Source organism: Solanum dulcamara, chromosome 3 (genome assembly GCF_947179165.1).
Source record: "Solanum dulcamara chromosome 3, daSolDulc1.2, whole genome shotgun sequence".
Lineage (NCBI taxonomy): Eukaryota > Viridiplantae > Streptophyta > Magnoliopsida > Solanales > Solanaceae > Solanum > Solanum dulcamara.
This window is the reverse complement of record NC_077239.1, coordinates 66,146,311-66,164,200: the sequence shown is the minus strand read 5'-3', so window position 1 is coordinate 66,164,200 and position 17,890 is coordinate 66,146,311. Positions and strand designations below refer to the sequence as shown.

Sequence of the window (17,890 nt, the reverse complement as noted above, 5' to 3'; positions counted from 1 at the left end):
TTAATATTTTGCATGCTCCTTACTATATTCGTCCCAATCAAGAAGATATGACTCTTAAGATATGTACACAATTTATTGTTATTATTTATTTATTTATTTATTATTTTTTTATTTTTTTGTTGAAAAAGAACGTATCTCACCAAGATGAGAATTTTATTTGCGTAGTTATTGCAGATATGATATATAAAATAATTTAAAGCTTTAGACAAACTCAGAGTGACATCTTCAGAGAGTATGCATTGGTGTGGTCTTCCAATGTTAATATTTTCTGTGTAGCATGCTTTATAACCTCTCTTGGTCGGAATGTTGTAGCTTCCAACTTCATTACTCCTGATTTGACTTTGGAAAGGTCAAGGATGTCATTTATTAGTTAAAGAATCAAATATGCTGAAGACAATATTACATTTACAAGCTGATGTTGTTCCTTATCCAATTTTGTTGTAGAAAAAATTTCGATCATACTAACCTCTCCTGACAAAGGGGATCTAATCTCATGAGACATGGTTGCAAACATTTGTTTCTCTTGCATAGTTTCCTCTGTTATGTGAATAGTTTTGTTAAGTTAAGTTTCTTTGGCCTTCTGTACAACTATCGTTTCTCGCAGCTTTGCCATTTTTCTCTTTTCCTTATCTAATTAGTTATCTCCATTTCTATGTAATTTACACCAATTGTCTCTCCGGCCTTACTGAACACAGGTTCAACATATATTAGAGAATTCTTTGACCCAAATAATCCTGTGTCATATGTAATTTCCTTCTTTGTCGGTATTCTCCGTTCCAAAACCTGTCTTTTGAAGTCTTGAGATTCCTTTACACCAGCACTAGTAAAATCTCTACATTTGTTTTATCGATGATTTCCACTTCATGCAAACTTGGCAAATGATTATAGATAAAATGATAGCATAACTCATTATCCTGGTGGCCAATAACAATGGGTGCATTTTGGAGGACAAAGTGTAAGAAATTATCAGCTCTTTTCAAAATCTGAGATAATTCTTCCACCGGAGAGGACTGCCTTTCAAGGTTTTCTATGCTTTTCTGCAATTTCTCAATTAGTATTTGAATCCCGTTGAACAATTGTTCTTCTTTGCTTTCTAGTAATTTCTTAATTAGTATTTACACTGTTTCCAACAACTTGTTCAAATGTTTAGCTCTCTGCTTCCAATATTTTATGTTGTCATACTCAGTATCTATTTCTACTTTATCTTGAATTTTTACACCATTTCTTTTCTAGGAGCCTCTTGGAATATGTATCTCTTCAATTCTTCATCTAATATAGAGATTGGATGTTTATCACCCCCATATCTTTCTTCCTCCAATTGACACTTCTCCAATAACTCTAATTTCTTGAGCTCTGATTCTTGTTGTTGTGTTCTTCTTGAGGATTTTCTCTTATGACTTGAGCTTCCTCAAATATTCATGAAAACCATACATTGTTATGAATATCTCCTACTATTATCGAGGACAGTTTTCCTGCAAAGATACAAAAAAAGAGTGAAAGCGGAGCCATTATAAAAATAAGTTAAAAAAATATAGGAATAAAACTTCATAGTAAAAGACTCCCCCGATTTATCTTTCAAGTTATGTATTGGTGTATTGTGGAATTCAAGGTCATCGTTATGAACCCTTTGTCCCTACAAGATCCATAAGAGAAAGGATTATGGTTCCTCTTAGATTAAATAATTGAAAAGACTAGGGCTAGAGTTTAATGCTGAATGTTGCAGTCGATTTGGGGTTGCCGTGATTCCCATTCTTGAAATAATGTCGTCTCTCCTACGTACAAAGAAATTTCTTAGTTAGGGAAGATGTGTTGACCTCTCAAAATTAAGATACAATCATTTATCGTATGATGTCCTTTGATAAGCCTCTGCAAAGGAAAAAAGAATCAATTTTAGTTGAACCATCGATCTTTGAGAAGCAAACAATTTTGATTTTCGAGACAAATCAATCTCTCTCTGAAAAAGAAGAATAATTCAAGAGCCAAAGTATTAGTTCATGTTTGTAATAATTAATGCAAAATATCACATAATGAACTAAACATATAAATGTTGTTTTGTTTGAAGACAAACTAATCTATGCGTGAAGGAAGACTAAACGGACAGTAATTAGCCCATTTAATTTTATGATAGATGTGTGAGAAATGTTGACTTGTGTTGAATTAAAAGATTTTTTGCACTTCAACTTTTGTACCCTCATTCTTCATAGATGCAGGAGAATTTCTCAATTTCTTTGAAAGAATGAGGAAAAACTAAAAACTTCAAAAATAGGACCGAGCCTTGAAAGGCTGCCTACGTATCTCACAAAGGAGAATTCAGGTCCTACGTAGTTCGACAATCTTGAATCACTTTCCAAATTAAAATAAATATCAACCTCTTGTTAGATGAGAGAGTGATATTTAGAATTTGAAAATGGAATTTGAATTTTGTTGAAAAATTCAAGACCTATAGATTGTTTGGACGGACTTTGAAAGTGACTTGATATTTGTATGTTTAGAGAATTCTAAAAAGAATATTTTGAAAAAGGGTGGATAGAATGTCTCCAAACAAAGCAACATATTCAAACAAATAGTAATGGTCTATAACACATAAACAAATATTGCACATTCTAAATAAGTATGTAACCCGTTTGTGCCAAGGGTTGGCCTAACGATTTGAAAGATATATGATGTCATTTGAAACATTCCATTCCCCCTGCCCCAAAAAACTACATTTATACAAGATTTATGAATAATTGAATGGAGATACATAATGGGATAAAAATGATTGATCTCACTCAGGTGTATAATCATAAACTAAGGCTTCGTAAAAAATCTTTTATTCTTGACTTCTTGACATTTCTGAACGCCAACGCCTTTTGGATGAAGTGATATTTTGTGAAGATCTTTCTTTGACTAGACTAAGCTACAAAAATAAACTCCCAAACCCGAGGGACAATGGTTTGCCAAACCGCGTATACAACCTTCAAAGTTAAACATATAGGTATGATCATCCATTGAGGCTGAGGGCCATTTTGGAATCAAGGTTGACTTTCTAATGATCTTAATACACCTTAGGTATTGAGTCAATTAGGTCAATGCTCTAATTTAGAATTTTGGTAATGCTCTTCGCTAGGTTGATTAAGAGTGGATTTTGCAAGACTGATAACCCAAGCGGACAACTCAGGCTGGAATTTATGAAAACCATTAGATGCATGGCGTATCAATAAATTATCGATCGTTCCAAAAAAGGGTCAAGTATAAAAAGCCCGGTCGCGGTTCCACAATACCATTCTTTAATATACTATACATTTAATAGAAAGATGCCATGAATGCAAATGTCAGTTTAATATATAAATTAAACACATAATTTTACAATTAAGGAAAGCAAGAATTACTAATTATTATAAATCCAAATAGTTAGTCAAATATAATGGTTAGAACCTATTAAATTCACTAGCGGAGTTGCCATTTCAATTATGTCAGAAAAATACTGTTTAAAATCAATTTAACTTTATAGAGAAAAAATCAATTTTAGAAAAGAAGAGTCGCCACTTAATTTTTAAAGAAATTAAGAAAACTTAATTTAAAAGACCTTCATAGATTTAAGCCTTAAAAATTAGAGAAAATGGTTAAAGGTTCAAATTTTCATTTTGAAAAGGTGTTAGCACTCAAAATGACCGCTAACGTGCGGTTATCCGATGATTTGAAAAGTATTTGACTAACTTTGGGAAAATTACTTGTAAGTAGTGAAGATAAATATTTTTATTTGAATAATAAATCAACTTGAAATATTTGAAATAATTTATCGAGAAAATATACTCTATTAAATGACTAAGTAAATGAATTTTAAATATGTTTAAAGAGAAGTGGTAGATCTAATGAATTTTAACAAAATTAAAGATGATTAAGACTTTGATTAAATAAGAAAAAAAATTATTTGAGCTATTTAGGGACAACTTAATTTAGATAAATACACTTTAAACTCAATTGATTTGAAAGAATATCAACTTAAAAAAAACTTTAAGATAATTTGGAAGAAAATTCCATTTGTTGAAATGTCTAACTAAAAGGAAAACACTTGAACAAAGTCATTTTTTAGAGCAAATTAATACAAAAATGGTTTCCCTTTTAAGAGAAATTCAATTAACTCAAACCAAACTAAAATTAATATCTAAGCAAGTATAGATAAACATAAATAAATTAAATTATTACAACCCAAATAAATTGAATAACAATATACACAAAACTAAAATCAGGCCCAATACTTAGTTTTTGTACACCTAGACTAAGATGTTGGACCACTTGTATGTTGGGCCTTTGGCCCATTTCATTTCTGTATATCATGACTATATATTAATTTATATCAAGGTATACATTCACCTTTTTTTTATCTCCTGTATATAGGTTGTATATCAGCGTATTTTCTTCCTCCGGAACCTATAGTAAACCTCCTTTAAATCTACGTATCAGCTTTCGAAATTCGAACAAGGGTGAAGTTGACTCAAAACTCAACAATATGCGAGGATGGAGTCCGAAGATGGACTCGAATGGAATCACATGAACCAAAATAAAATCATATAAGCAACTACTCATTTTAAATTGAACAAAGGAATATAGCATAATATTTTAAAGCAACAAATTGAAGAGTATCCTATTATGTCCCTTTGGAGAATGCAACTAGAAGTGCATATGAAATAACATATTGACTAACAACATGGATATATGTACAATATATATATATATATATATATATATATATATATATATAGAGAGAGAGAGAGAGAGAGAGAAATATATTCAAATAACTAAAGAACATGGAATTAATCTACACATTAAACTAACTCAAATTTTAAAGCAAGATTTAAAGCAATTAAGCAATGAAAATGAAAATTTTAACTCAATGATAAATTAAGTATATATTTATTATCTAAATCATGATAAATAATAAATTAAAAATATGAAAATCTATATGGTCAAACAAAATTACTAAAAAAAACCATGAACGAAATTGAGATTTTTCCTTTTTTTCCATATTTAATAAGATATTGCTACACTTCAAGCAAGACAAGAAAATTTTTATCATTAATATAATTAATTCTAACACATGCTAACTATAAAAAAATTTATTACAAATCAATTTCATAGAAGACATGAAATAATTATTCATTAAGTAAATAAAACCGAGTAAAGATTCTTACCTATTTTCGGGTAGCGATTGAGACGAAGAATTTGAGGGCGAGGAACTCCTCGAACCCGCCAAGAAATGAGCAAAAGAACTAAAAAAATCAAAAATTAGAGACTCAATTTTTTTGTGATTTGTTTTTCATCTAATTTTTTTATGCTGTAGTATTATGTTTTTGCTTTTTTTTTGTGTTCTTGTATGTTCATGAATGTTGAGTTTTTCTCCCTCTCTTTTGTGATATCTTGTTCTTCTTTCTTTTAAAGAAGATGAATGATTTATTTTTTTTAATAAAGAGTGAGGTTGGTGGGAGTAATAATGAGTTTTTTGTATAATGATGGGTTTGGTGGGGTGAAAAAGGAAAATGGTGGGGGTAGAGAATGATGATGTTTGAAAATTATTTTTTAAAAAGGGGGTTAGCTGGGATTGGGAGGTGGTAAAGAAAAAAGAAAAAAGAGGTGGTGTTAGTATTGTATAAGTATAATATATGTATTGTAGTAAATTGATGTTTGCCAAAATTATTATAAGAATTGGGCTTTAGGTGTATAGGTGTTAGTAGTGTATGTTGTTGTTATTGGGTTTATAGTGAGTGGGATGACAATATTGGGTTGGGATGACTCCGGGCTAGAATTTTGGGCTAAAAAAATGACTTGAAATTTGGTTAAGGTTGGAGTGAAAAAATGGTTAGATTTGTAAGGAAAATGGCCACACGAAAATTAATTTAATTCGTGAATTCAGCTTAAAAAATTAAATAAAATGATTTGATAATAATTAATTAACGAGCTTCTTAATCGTAACAGAATGAATTAATTAACTTAGTTATAAACTAATTAATCCAAAAATAAGCTACTAATTTATGAAATAAAAAAATTATATCATTTTTTGAATATTTATAGAAATTAATAATTATATAGAACTATATATATATATCATTAAAAATTATAAAAAAAAAAAAAATTAAAAGTACACTAGAAAATATATCATTTTTTTATTATAAGTAATTATTTCAGAATGTTTAAAATTGAAGAAGCTCAGTAAACAATATGCGTTTGTGTAGGATCAAAATTGGGTGTAAACAATGAATGTTTACCTAGTTATTTGTATGGTGTCATTAGATCGAGTTGGTTTGACAGTGACTTGTTATGTTTTCATGTGCATCCGCATTCAACATGTTTGTACCTGGAAACGAGAGAACGAAATGGTTTTGTTGAGATTTCTACTAGCGTGAGCTCTGAGGGAACGAGTTATTATTTTTAACTTGAGGAACTTGTTTTTGAAGGGAATTATTCCATTTTCAAGGGTTTTTTGTATTAAAAGGTTTATTATTTTAAACTTGTTTGTTTCACATTTAAGCCCAAATTTTTGAGGCAATTGCTTGATGTTTATAAGGTTTTTAAGATAAGAGAAGTTGGAACTCTTGTTCATATGCTTGAGGAAGTTTTCAAGAAACCTGGAGAATTATTTTGGATTTATTTTTTATTTTGATAAACTCAAACAGATATTCCATGTGGCATGCTGATTGAATTTTGACCTACATTTCCACTATTTCATCCGGTGTTGAGCTCGAGGAATATTTCGAGCGGTGCGAGGGATTCTTCTGGTTTCTAGTTTTATGCATCTGCTACATTTGCATTGCATCATCTTGTTTTATCAGAATGGCTCTAATTGTCGTGCATTTGGGTGCTACATGCTTGTTATTTATGTGATTTTCACTATTCTGAGTGTTTTGTATATCCCTCTTTGAATTGTTAGACTGTAGAACTAGCACTATCATACTTCTCTCTTTATATATATGATCTTTTTGATCTCGGTCATCCTATGATGCCTACTGGGTACCCTGTATTTTGATACTTATACTACACTTCTGCATTTTTTTCTGATATAGCTCCTAGTATGAGCCACTCTCTCTGAGCATTGGATCTCCCATGGCTATCACAGACTTTGATCATGGTGAGCTCCTGGCATCCAGAGACTTGTTGCTTTTCCTTTTTTATAGTAACTTGTATATTGTATTTTGATTAGTTGGTTATATTGTATACAAATCCTTCTATACTTAGATGCTTTTGTACCGGCAACACCAGGTCCAGGGTTGGATTCTCTTGTATAGTTCAGTTTTCTTGGTAACTTTTGGCTTGTTTGTACATTTTGTATCGTATTGCATATCTATATTATGGGCCATATTATATATCTCTATTTATGCTTTCGCATATCTATTTCTAATTATATTTTTTTATTTCGATTTGGGTTTTAGGCTTGCCTACTTAGGGTTAATAGTAGGCGCCATCATGGCCCAATTTCAGATCGTGACAGTAATTTGGGTTATATTTTTTGAGAACCTTGTTGTTTTGTTGTCTTCCATTTTTCTTGTACAAGTTAAAAGAAAGGTCAAAGTAAATTTTACACAAAGTTACCTAAATGAGCCATAAAGGATGGTTCGAACATTCATTTTTAATTTTGGCATATTTGAAATCTATATTGCATTGTTAAACACTAGAAACGGAGGTTCAAGGGCTCCTCCATTGATCCTTATTGAGGCTTTGTCAAATTCCCCTCTTCTTTCCGTAGTTGTTGGGTATTTAAAATGTACCCCAACATCCAAGGTTCGATACTCAAGAATTGCATAACTTGTTTTCTTTTTATTTTTGAAACACCTAACTGAAAATCAGTGTATATATTGGAGCATATTTTGGAAGAAGTTGGTTATGTTAAATTGTTACTAGATGTAGTATTTTCTAGAATAGTAAAAAGTACAAACCTCGATTATTGTATTTATAGGCGCAAGACTTCTCCTTCTTTGAGTCAAAGAGGTGTCCTTTTACTACTTCGCTTTCCTTGTAGACTTGCAAAACCTCTCCTTCTTTGAGTTGTAGACGATGTCCTTTTACTGTATCCCTTTCCTTGTATGAATCCTCTTATTAAAGGAAACTTTATGCAACTTGAAAGGTCATAAACGTACTCCATCCACCGCCTTAATGCTTCTAATTTGCGCGGTTGACTTTTTCCTTATACCAGTCGGACTCAGTCTGAAAGGAATATGTCGTAGCAACCTGTTTCTTTCATTTGTTCCTCTTTTTGTCAATCATCAAAATCTTTCTCGATCTAACATTTATGTTATCTAATTGATTTATGGCAATGATGATCTATATATGATGAGGTGTTGGTATATGTGTATTGATTATAGGTAGCTGAATAAGTTGACCATCAAGAATAAATACCCGATGCTACATATTGATGATTTATTTGACCAGCTCTAGGGTGAGTCAGTATTTTCTAAGATAGACTTGAGGTCAGGGTATCACCAGCTGAGGATTAGGAGTCAGATATCCCTAAGACTTTCAGTACTCGATACGGGCACTATGAGTTCTTAGTTATATCCTTCGAGTTGATTAATGCCCCTATAACATTCATAGATTTGATGAACCATATGTTCAGGCCCTACTTTGACTCTTTTGTCATTGTATTCATTGATGACATTCTAGTCTACTCTGGGAGCAGATAACAGCATGAGAAACACCTAAGGATAGTACTTCAGACATTGAGGGATCAACAGTTATATGCCAAATTCACTAAGTGTGAATTTTGGCTTGAGTCTGTTGCATTCCTATGGCACGTGGTGTCCAAGGATGAGATTATAGTAGATTAGACGAAGATAGCGGCCATTTGTGATTGGTCTAGGACCACTTCTCCTACTGAGGGACACAATTTTGTTGAGTTAATTGGGTATTACAGACGATTTGTGGAGGGGTTCTCTTTTATTAAAGCACTTTTGACCAGATTGGTTTAAAAGAATATTCCCTTCTAGTGGTCTGACGAGTCTGAGGCAAGCTTTATGAAGCTCAATGCCTTGTTGACTTCAACTCTGATTCTTACTCTTTTTGTTGAGGACCAAGGATTTACAGTGTATTGTGATACTTGAGGTGTTACCTTGGGTTACGTTCTGATGCATTAGGGTAGAATTATTGTATATTTTTCTAGACAGCTGAAGGTGCATGAATGAAACTACCCTACACATGATTTAGAGTTGGCGATGGTAGTCTTCGCATTAAAGATTAAGAAGCATTAACTACGTGTCGCCCATTGTAAGATCTACACTGACCACCATAGTCTTCAGTACATATTCAGCGAGAAAGACCTTAATTTGAGATAGTGTAGATGGTTAGAGTTATTGAAGGACTATGATGTCACCATTCTCTATCACCCGGGCAAGGCAAATGTAGTAGCAGATGCTTTGAGCTGGAAGGAGGTAAGTATTGGGAGTTTGGCATTCTTATAAGTTGAGGAGAGGCCTCTAGCTTTAGACTTTCAGTCCTTAGCTAACTAGATGGTTCGCCTTGATATTTCTAAGACGGGCAGGGCACTTGCTTATTTAGAGGCCAGTTCTTCCTTGATGGAGCAGATTCGAGCACAGTAGTTTGAGAACTCATAGCTAAGGGTGATTCATGATAAGGTACTCAGTGGGGAGGTTAGGAAGGTGACCTTAGATATATAGGGCATTTTGAGGAATGAGGGTTGTATATGTGTTCCTAGAGTTGGAGATCTATTCAGGCTGATCCTTGAGGAGGCCCATTATTCTAGATATTCCATTCATCCTGGTATAGAGAAGATGTGTTGCTACCTACGATAACATTATTGGTGGTGGGGATGATGTGGGACATTGTAGCTTTTATGGCTATGTGCTTGAACTGTCAGAAGGTCAAGTTTGAGCATCAGAGGTGAGGTAGTTTGACAAAATGGCTACCCATTCCAGAGTGGAAATGGGAGACAATAGCTATGGACTTTGTAGTGGGTTTACTACGTACCTCCCGAGGTTTTGATTCTATTTTGGTCATCATAGGTTGATTGACTAAGTCTATTCACTTTTTACCAGTATAGACAACCTACACTTCACAGAAGTTAGATAAGATTTACATCCGAGAGTAGTCCAATTCCATGGGGTTCCAATATCTATAATTTCATACCATGGTACTCAGTTCACTTTGCACTTTTGGGGGTCTATTCAGAAAGAATTGGGCACTAGAGTCGAGCTCAGCACAACTTTCCACCCCAGACTGACGGCCAGTCATAAAGGATTATTCAGGTCTTGGAGGACATACTATGGGCCTGTGTTATCAATTTTGGAGTTCAGTGGGATCAGTTCTTGGGCTTGGCAGAGTTTGCCTATAATAATAGTTACCATTCGAGCATCGAGATGGAACCTTTTAAGGCATGTATGGTAGGAGATGTCGTTCCCAGTTGGTTGGTTTGATGCCTTTGAGGTTAGGCCTTGGGGAATCAATTTTCTACCTGAGTTGATCGATAGAGTTCATATGATTCAAAAGAGACTCTATACTGCCTAGAGTAGGCATAATAGTTATGTTGATCGGAGGGTGCGTCCTTTGGAGTTCATGGTTGAAGATCGGGTATTTCTGTGAGTATCGCCCATGAAGGGCGTGATGAGATTTTGGAGTAGGGTTAAGCTTAGCACCAGGTTCATTGGCCCCTTTGAGATATTAAGATGGTTAGGGGAGGGAGCTTATGAGTTAACCTTGCGCCTAGCTTTATCAAGTCTTCACCCGATATTCCATGTTTCTATGCTATGGTGGTACATCCCAGATGAGTCTCACGTGCTTCAGTAGGATTCAGTTCAGTTTGATGAGTCCTTGGCCTTTGAGGAGGAGAATGTAGCTATTTTGGACATGCATGTTAGGAAGTTAAGGTCTAAGGATATTCCATCTGTGAAAGTCCAATGGAGGCATCATCCGATCGAGAAAGATACTTGAGAGAGCCAGTAGGACATGTGGACCCGATGTCCTCAGCTTTTTAAAGCACCAGGTACTTTTCTTCCTTGACTTTCAACGAGGAAAGTCCTCTTAGTAGTGGATGTTGTAATGACCTCAAAGGTCATTTTTGTGCTTTTGCATGTTTTTACCATTTTACCCCTTTCCGTAGCTTCTTTATAGCTTATATGTGATGTTGGGGAGGACGGCACGCTTGTTTTTACCATTTTACCCCTTCCTATAGCTTCTTTTATAGCTTATATGTGATGTTGGGGAGGACGGCATACTTGCCAAGGTGCCTGGATGATTTTGAGATGGTTTGGCCATTTTGGAGGCTTAAGGTTTGAAAGAATTGACTATAGTCAACATCCAGAGATTCGGGCATCGTATGAGAATTCCGATGGTTCCATCAGCTCCGGAAGGCCATTTTAGTCTAGGAAGCAGGTTGGTTTGGGATTTGGAGTATTCATTTTGAGTTTATACGATTAGGCATTCTAAATTTAAAATTTTGGCCAAGTTTGACTTCGGTCAACATTTTGAGTCAATGCGCTCGGATAAAAATTTGATAAGTGCGGTTAGCTCAAAAAATCCTTTGACATTGGTCAACATTCCATCAAAACGACCTTTATTCAAAAATCTGTCGATTCCATTGAGCTCGAAATATTTCCAAATGGTTAGCATATTTCATTTGCGAGCATGGGGTTTCAAACTAATTCAGAACACCCCGTCAAAGAATTTGGCATTGCATGCTCAAATTTGCACCAGCATCATCTAGTGTCGTATCTAAAGTGACTCTTGGCCGTTGAAGTGATCGAGAGGCTACTAAAGCGACCAAGAGGTCGCTAAAGCAACCAGGTGTTGCTAAAGCAAAACATTATCGCTAAAGCGACCTCCGCTTCTGAGGTGGTCTCTTAAGCATACATCGGGGGTTCACTTAAGCGACATCAGAGACCTATTTTGGTCTATTTTTCAGCTTTGAGGTCAAAACTTCCAACCTCGATTTTCTCTCTATTTGTGGGAGATTTGGGTGATTCAAGAGGCTAAGTTGTACAGATTTTTGAGGGAAATACATTGGTTCATTCATAATTAGGAGAAAAGTCTTCCTTTGAGGTACATTTCCGTTATTTATTGCATTTTGAACTATTCTAGGGCTTAAATTTGGTTGGGTTGTTTGAGCTTTTCCATTTCTCGGAATATGCCTATTTTGGGGCACAAGTTCCTTAAGTTATTTGGGATATTGTGACAGAGTTGGTTTTTTGATTTCATGTGCGAGTCCCAATGTCGAATTTTGACCCAATTTTGGTTTAGTTTGTAATTATAGCAATATGGGCATTGTTGGCCTTATTTTGATCTTCTCTTCAATAATTTGATAAAGTAACATTGTTTGGATGCAGCCCGAAAAGGAAAGACTCAAATCTAGCGATTTTGGTGTTGTTTTGGTTTTGAGGTAGGCTATGGCTTACTCTTTTTAAACTTGACTTAGCTAGAATTAGTATATTTTGAGTAGTATCGCATGATTAGGTTGATGATTTAAGTATTGATAATTCATTGAGGAGTTGTGAGAAGATGATCATCGTTAGAAATCTTTTGGGATTTTAGGCGTTGAATCCTTAGCCTAAGTGATATCTTGTCTTGGTTACATCATTTAAAATCCTTAGAAACTGCTCCTAGGTGATTTAAACATAGGATGTCGCGTGTTTGATAGGTTTGATGTCGGTTGGTCTCTTATTGTAATTTTTGGCTTATGTTTATGCCTTGGCTGCTTAACATATTGAAATGTTGGGACCGAGTCCATGTTTACGGTACATCAGAATTTAAAGTTAGTGATATATAATTTTGACATATTATTCGTATTGATTTGACCCGCTGGTATTACAAACCCTTTCTTTAAAGGAAGAATAAAATGGAAATTTCAAGATTTTTGATTTATAAATATGTGTAATGATTTAAAGGAAATACCGATGATATTTTAATTATGGAAATGCTATTGAGAAGCTCAGAGTGTGAATTTCGGATGGCCCGTTGATACATATTTTGGGTTATTCTCCGATTTTGATCTCCCTTCACGATATCCCTTTCGAGGACCTCGGCTGATTTTACTATTGTTATTATGGAGAAGCTTGAGGTGTAAATTTCGGCCAGTCCATGATACAATATTTGGGTTATTATTACTACTACTATTATCAAGAAGCTCAAGGAGTGAATTTTAGGCTGCCCATTATACAATATTCGGGTTACTATTACTACTACTATAATCGAGAAGCTCGAGGCTTAAATTCCGGGTGGCCCATGATATAATATTCAGGTTACTACTACTATTACTATTATTGGAAAGCTCGAAGTATGAATTTCGGGCACTTCAAGATATTCTTTCAGTATTCTTATCAGATGGGATTACTGATGCGCTTACTTGATTGGTTGGACTTGGTTGACTGCCATAGGATTACTTCCTTGATGCGCTTACTTGATTGGTTGGACTTGCTTGACTTCCGCAGGATTACTTTCGTGCCTCTTCCCCCGTATTTTTAGTTTGTATCCTTCTCTTATTATTATTACTATAATTATGCTGCTTATTATATATTTTATTCTTTTTAAGCTCAGTCGGCCAATGATGTGTACTGGGTAGTCCATGTTTTGGTAATCATACTACACTTCTGCATCTTGTTGATGCAGCTCCCAGTTCGAGTCATCCTCATCATGTTTGTCATGACCCGAATCCGGGTATGATGGCACTCATCTCAATCCATCGAGATAAGTCAGCCTAATACCCAATGAAAAGTAGATGCGAAAGAAAAAGAAAAGAATCAAAATTTAACTTAAGAAAAAACACGTAAAAGAAACTCAATATCCCCTAAGATTGGTTGTCACGTGTACAAGCCACTAATTTAGTATCGAAGTACGAAAAGAAATACAGTCACAATGTCTTTGTCTCTAGAATAGGACTAAAACATAAGAAACGAGCAAGAGGTGTCCACTAGATAGATGTAACAGCTACCTCGACACTCGGAATGATAGCCTCGAATGTAGTAGAAAATGCTAGAAAATCAAGCAGGTCCGGGATCACAATCTACACAAGTGTGGAAGCAAGGGGTGAGTACCAAATAACACGGTACTCAACAAGTGGATAGCTAAAACTAAGCAAAGCTTAATAGATACAAGTACTCCTGTCCTCCCAACCGAACCTCCTTAACTACAACATGCATAAAATCAGTCTAACTCTACACTAGTACAATAACAAAAGTAACACAGTCCACAAATACTCATCAATAGTCTCGTCAATGAATCATACCAGGTCAACTTCAGCACATACAGAGCAATATGGGGATAAACACAAATTCACAAATATCAACAAAATGCGACGCAATGCAATGAAATGATACATGTCTGTCCTATCGGTACATATTCGCTGAATCACAGTCCGGAACCCATGGGGGACATTTCTGTCAATGTAATCTGCCATAGAGCGTGTGGCTTGACCCCTCAATATATATTTCCTTCCATGGAGCATGTGGGCCGACCCCTTTGTTTCATATTACTTGCCATTGAGCGTGTGGCCCGACCCCTTTTGTTTCGTATCATTTTCAGTCTCACATAATATATCAGAACCAATGCAATCAATTCATGTTCATATAATTCACGATAATAACATGACAACAATAATAATATTTCCTATCTCACACCAACATAGTCATTTCACATGTTCAAAATAAACTCATAATCACAACATATCAATTCCACTAATACATGTCAATAGATCACTATTTTATACCCCTTATCTCCATTTTTAAGGACAACCATACAGTCAATAAACCAGTCAAATTCTCAATACTCCCCAATACACATAACACCAAAATACAAGCATCTACAAGCTTAAACTGAGGTTTAGAAATTCACTTGCCTTAAATGATCAAGCAATTACTCCGAGACTTGAGCCTTCCCCTTTCGCTGGGTTTTCAACTCAATGTAATCTAGTCAAATGAATAGTCATCATAAGATTTTTGCGATTAACAATATTCATATCACTATATGTCTAGCCTAGACTTAAGAACCCATCCAAATCTATAATCAATTCCCTAAATTTTGATACCAACAAATATCTCAAGTCTTATATTCTTAAATCTTAAGCAAGGGTTAAGTCTCAATTCCTTCAAATAATGTGAATCTAATGGTGTTCATATAATACAACACACATAATATTTAATTATCTATCTCAATATATAAAACTTGAATTATAATGATAACTAAATAAAAGAAAACATAATAACAATTTATTTATTTATTTATTTTAAAACAATTGACGCCAACTGGTTACGGAAACCAGTGGCGACAACCTGCAACAATATCTTAATCTAATCTTCCAAATAGTTAAGGATCATTGGACCTTTATTAATATCCCACTCACTAATTGCTATTATTCCCTTTTTAATTTACTATTTTGTTTTGCCCAAGGTATCAAACGACAATCTGTTCATTATTACCTTTATAAATAATTAAGGCCTTACTTGGTGTTTATCTTCTCAAAGCTGCACAAATCAGTGAATAATTTAAATTTACGGAGAGAGTATTTTATGGAAGAGAGATAACTCATTCTCAAAATGACCAATCGGGTCATTACATTATCCACCACTAAAAATCATGTTCGTCCCCGAACATAAAGTAAATGAATATACCTGAGGATTCAAAAAGATGGGGATATCTTGCACGCATATCAGCCTCCTTCTCCCAAGTCGCCTCTCCGACTAAACGGTGCTTCCATTGCACCTTTACTAAAGCTATCTCCTTGGTTCTAAGCTTATGGACCTACCTATCTAGGATAGCTATAGGCTCCTCCTCAAATGTCAAGTTTGGAACCAACTCCACTGAATCGAGTGACAATACTTGAGACTCATCCGCAACATACTTCCGGAGCATGGAAACATGAAACACGTTATGCACAACCGATAAGCTAGTTGGTAAGGCCAATCTATAGGCCACCTCTCCAACTCGCGCTAAAATCTTAAATGGGCCAATGCATCGAGGGCTAAGCTTGCCCTTCTTCCTGAATCGCATCACGCTCTTCATGGGCGACACTCGAAGCCAAACGTGATCACCCACCATGAACCCCAATGGTCGAATTCTCCGGTCTGCATAACTCTTCTGCCTGCTCTGGGCAGTCAAGAGTCTACCCTGAATCTTATGAGCCTGCTCCATAGCATCTCTAAGCAAGTCTATGTCTAAGTACTCCATCTCAGCTAAGTCAAACCATCCAATAGGGGATCGACACCGCCTACCATACAAAGCCTCAAATGGAGCCATCTGGATATTGGAGTGGTAACTATTGTTGTAGGAAAACTCTGCTAGGGGCAAGTATTGATCCCATCTAGCACCAAAATCAATAACACAAGCTCGGAGCATGTCTTCCAACACCTGGATCGTCCGCTCGGATTGCCCATCGGTTTGTGGGTGAAAAGCAGTACTCATATCAAGTCTAGTGCCCAAACCATGTTGTAATGGCTGCCAAAAGTGCGAAGTGAATACTGAACCTCAATCTGAAATGATGGATACTGGGACACCATAAAGCCGAACGATATGGCTAATATACAACTGGGCTAGCTTAGCCACTATGTACCTCACCTTAACTGGAATAAAATGGGCAGACTTTGTCAGTCTGTCAACAACCACCCATATAGAATCATAACCACCCACGGTGGGAGGTAAGCCCACAACGAAGTCCATGGTGATCATTTCCCACTTCCATGTGGGAATAAGCATCTTCTGACTCATACCCCCAGGCTGCTGATGCTCACACTTTACTTGCTGGCAAGTCAAACACTTGGACACGAACTCTGCTATGTCCTTCTTCATCCCACACCACCAATAGTGCTGGCACAAATCATGATATATCTTGGCCGCTCCTAGAAGGATGGAATACCTTGAACAATGAGCCTCTTCCAAAATAAGTCTAGTTAGGTCACCCACCTTAGGCACACAGATTCTACCACCAATCCTCAATACACCTTTTGAATCAAGTACCGCCTCCTTAGCTTTACCACTTAATACTTTATCTCGAATGATACATAACTTGTCATCCTCAAATTGTCTCTCTTGAATCTGCTCAATCAAGTAAGAACGTGCCTCCACAAAGGCAAGAACACCACCATCCTCTGAAATATGCAATCGGACAAGGCTATTAGCCAGCCTATGAACATCTCTAGCCAATGGTCGCTCCTCAACTCGGATCGTGGAAAGACTCCCCATACTAGAGGATTTCCTACTCAAGGCATCCGCTACCACATTGGCTTTTCCTGGGAGATACAAAATAGTCATATCGTAGTCTTTCAGCAACTCAAGCCATCTACGCTGCCTCAAGTTTAGATCCCTCTGACTGAATATATACTATAGACTCCAATGATTGGTGAAGACCTCATAATGCACACCGTATAGGTAATGACGCCATAACTTAAGCACGAAAACCACGGCCGCTAACTCCAAATCATGAGTAGGATAGTTTTTCTCATGGGCCTTCAACTATCTTGAGGCATAGGCAACCACTTTCCCCTTCTGCATCAACACACCGCCTAAACCAACACCAGAAGCACATAATATACAGTAAATTCCACACCTTCCTCAGGTAGCATCAAAATAGAAGCCGAAGTCAATAAAGTCTTGAGTTTTTGGAAGCTCGCTTCACATTCATCGAACCAATGAAAATCCACGTCCTTCTGAGTCAATCTAGTCAATAGAGCTACAATACTGGAGAAGCCCTGCACAAATCATCTGTAATAACCAGCTAACCCCACAAAACTACGAATCGCAGTAGGAGAAGTAGGCCTTGTCTACCCTCTAACTGCCTCAATCTTAGCTGGATCCACTCTAATCCCCTTTTTGGACACCATGTGTCCTAAGAATGTCACAGAATCAAGCCAAAATTCACACTTGGAGAACTTTGCATACAACTTTTCTTCTCTCAACTTTTGAAGTACCAACCTCAAATGGCGGA

At 35.7% G+C, this 17,890-nt stretch overlaps 1 pseudogene; it reads right to left on the bottom strand.

The window, feature by feature from the left end:
- Positions 1 to 211: 211 nt before the first annotated feature.
- LOC129883614 (histidine kinase 5-like) lies at positions 212 to 16,137 on the bottom strand (annotated as a pseudogene).
- Between the last annotated feature and the right edge of the window lie 1,753 nt (positions 16,138 to 17,890).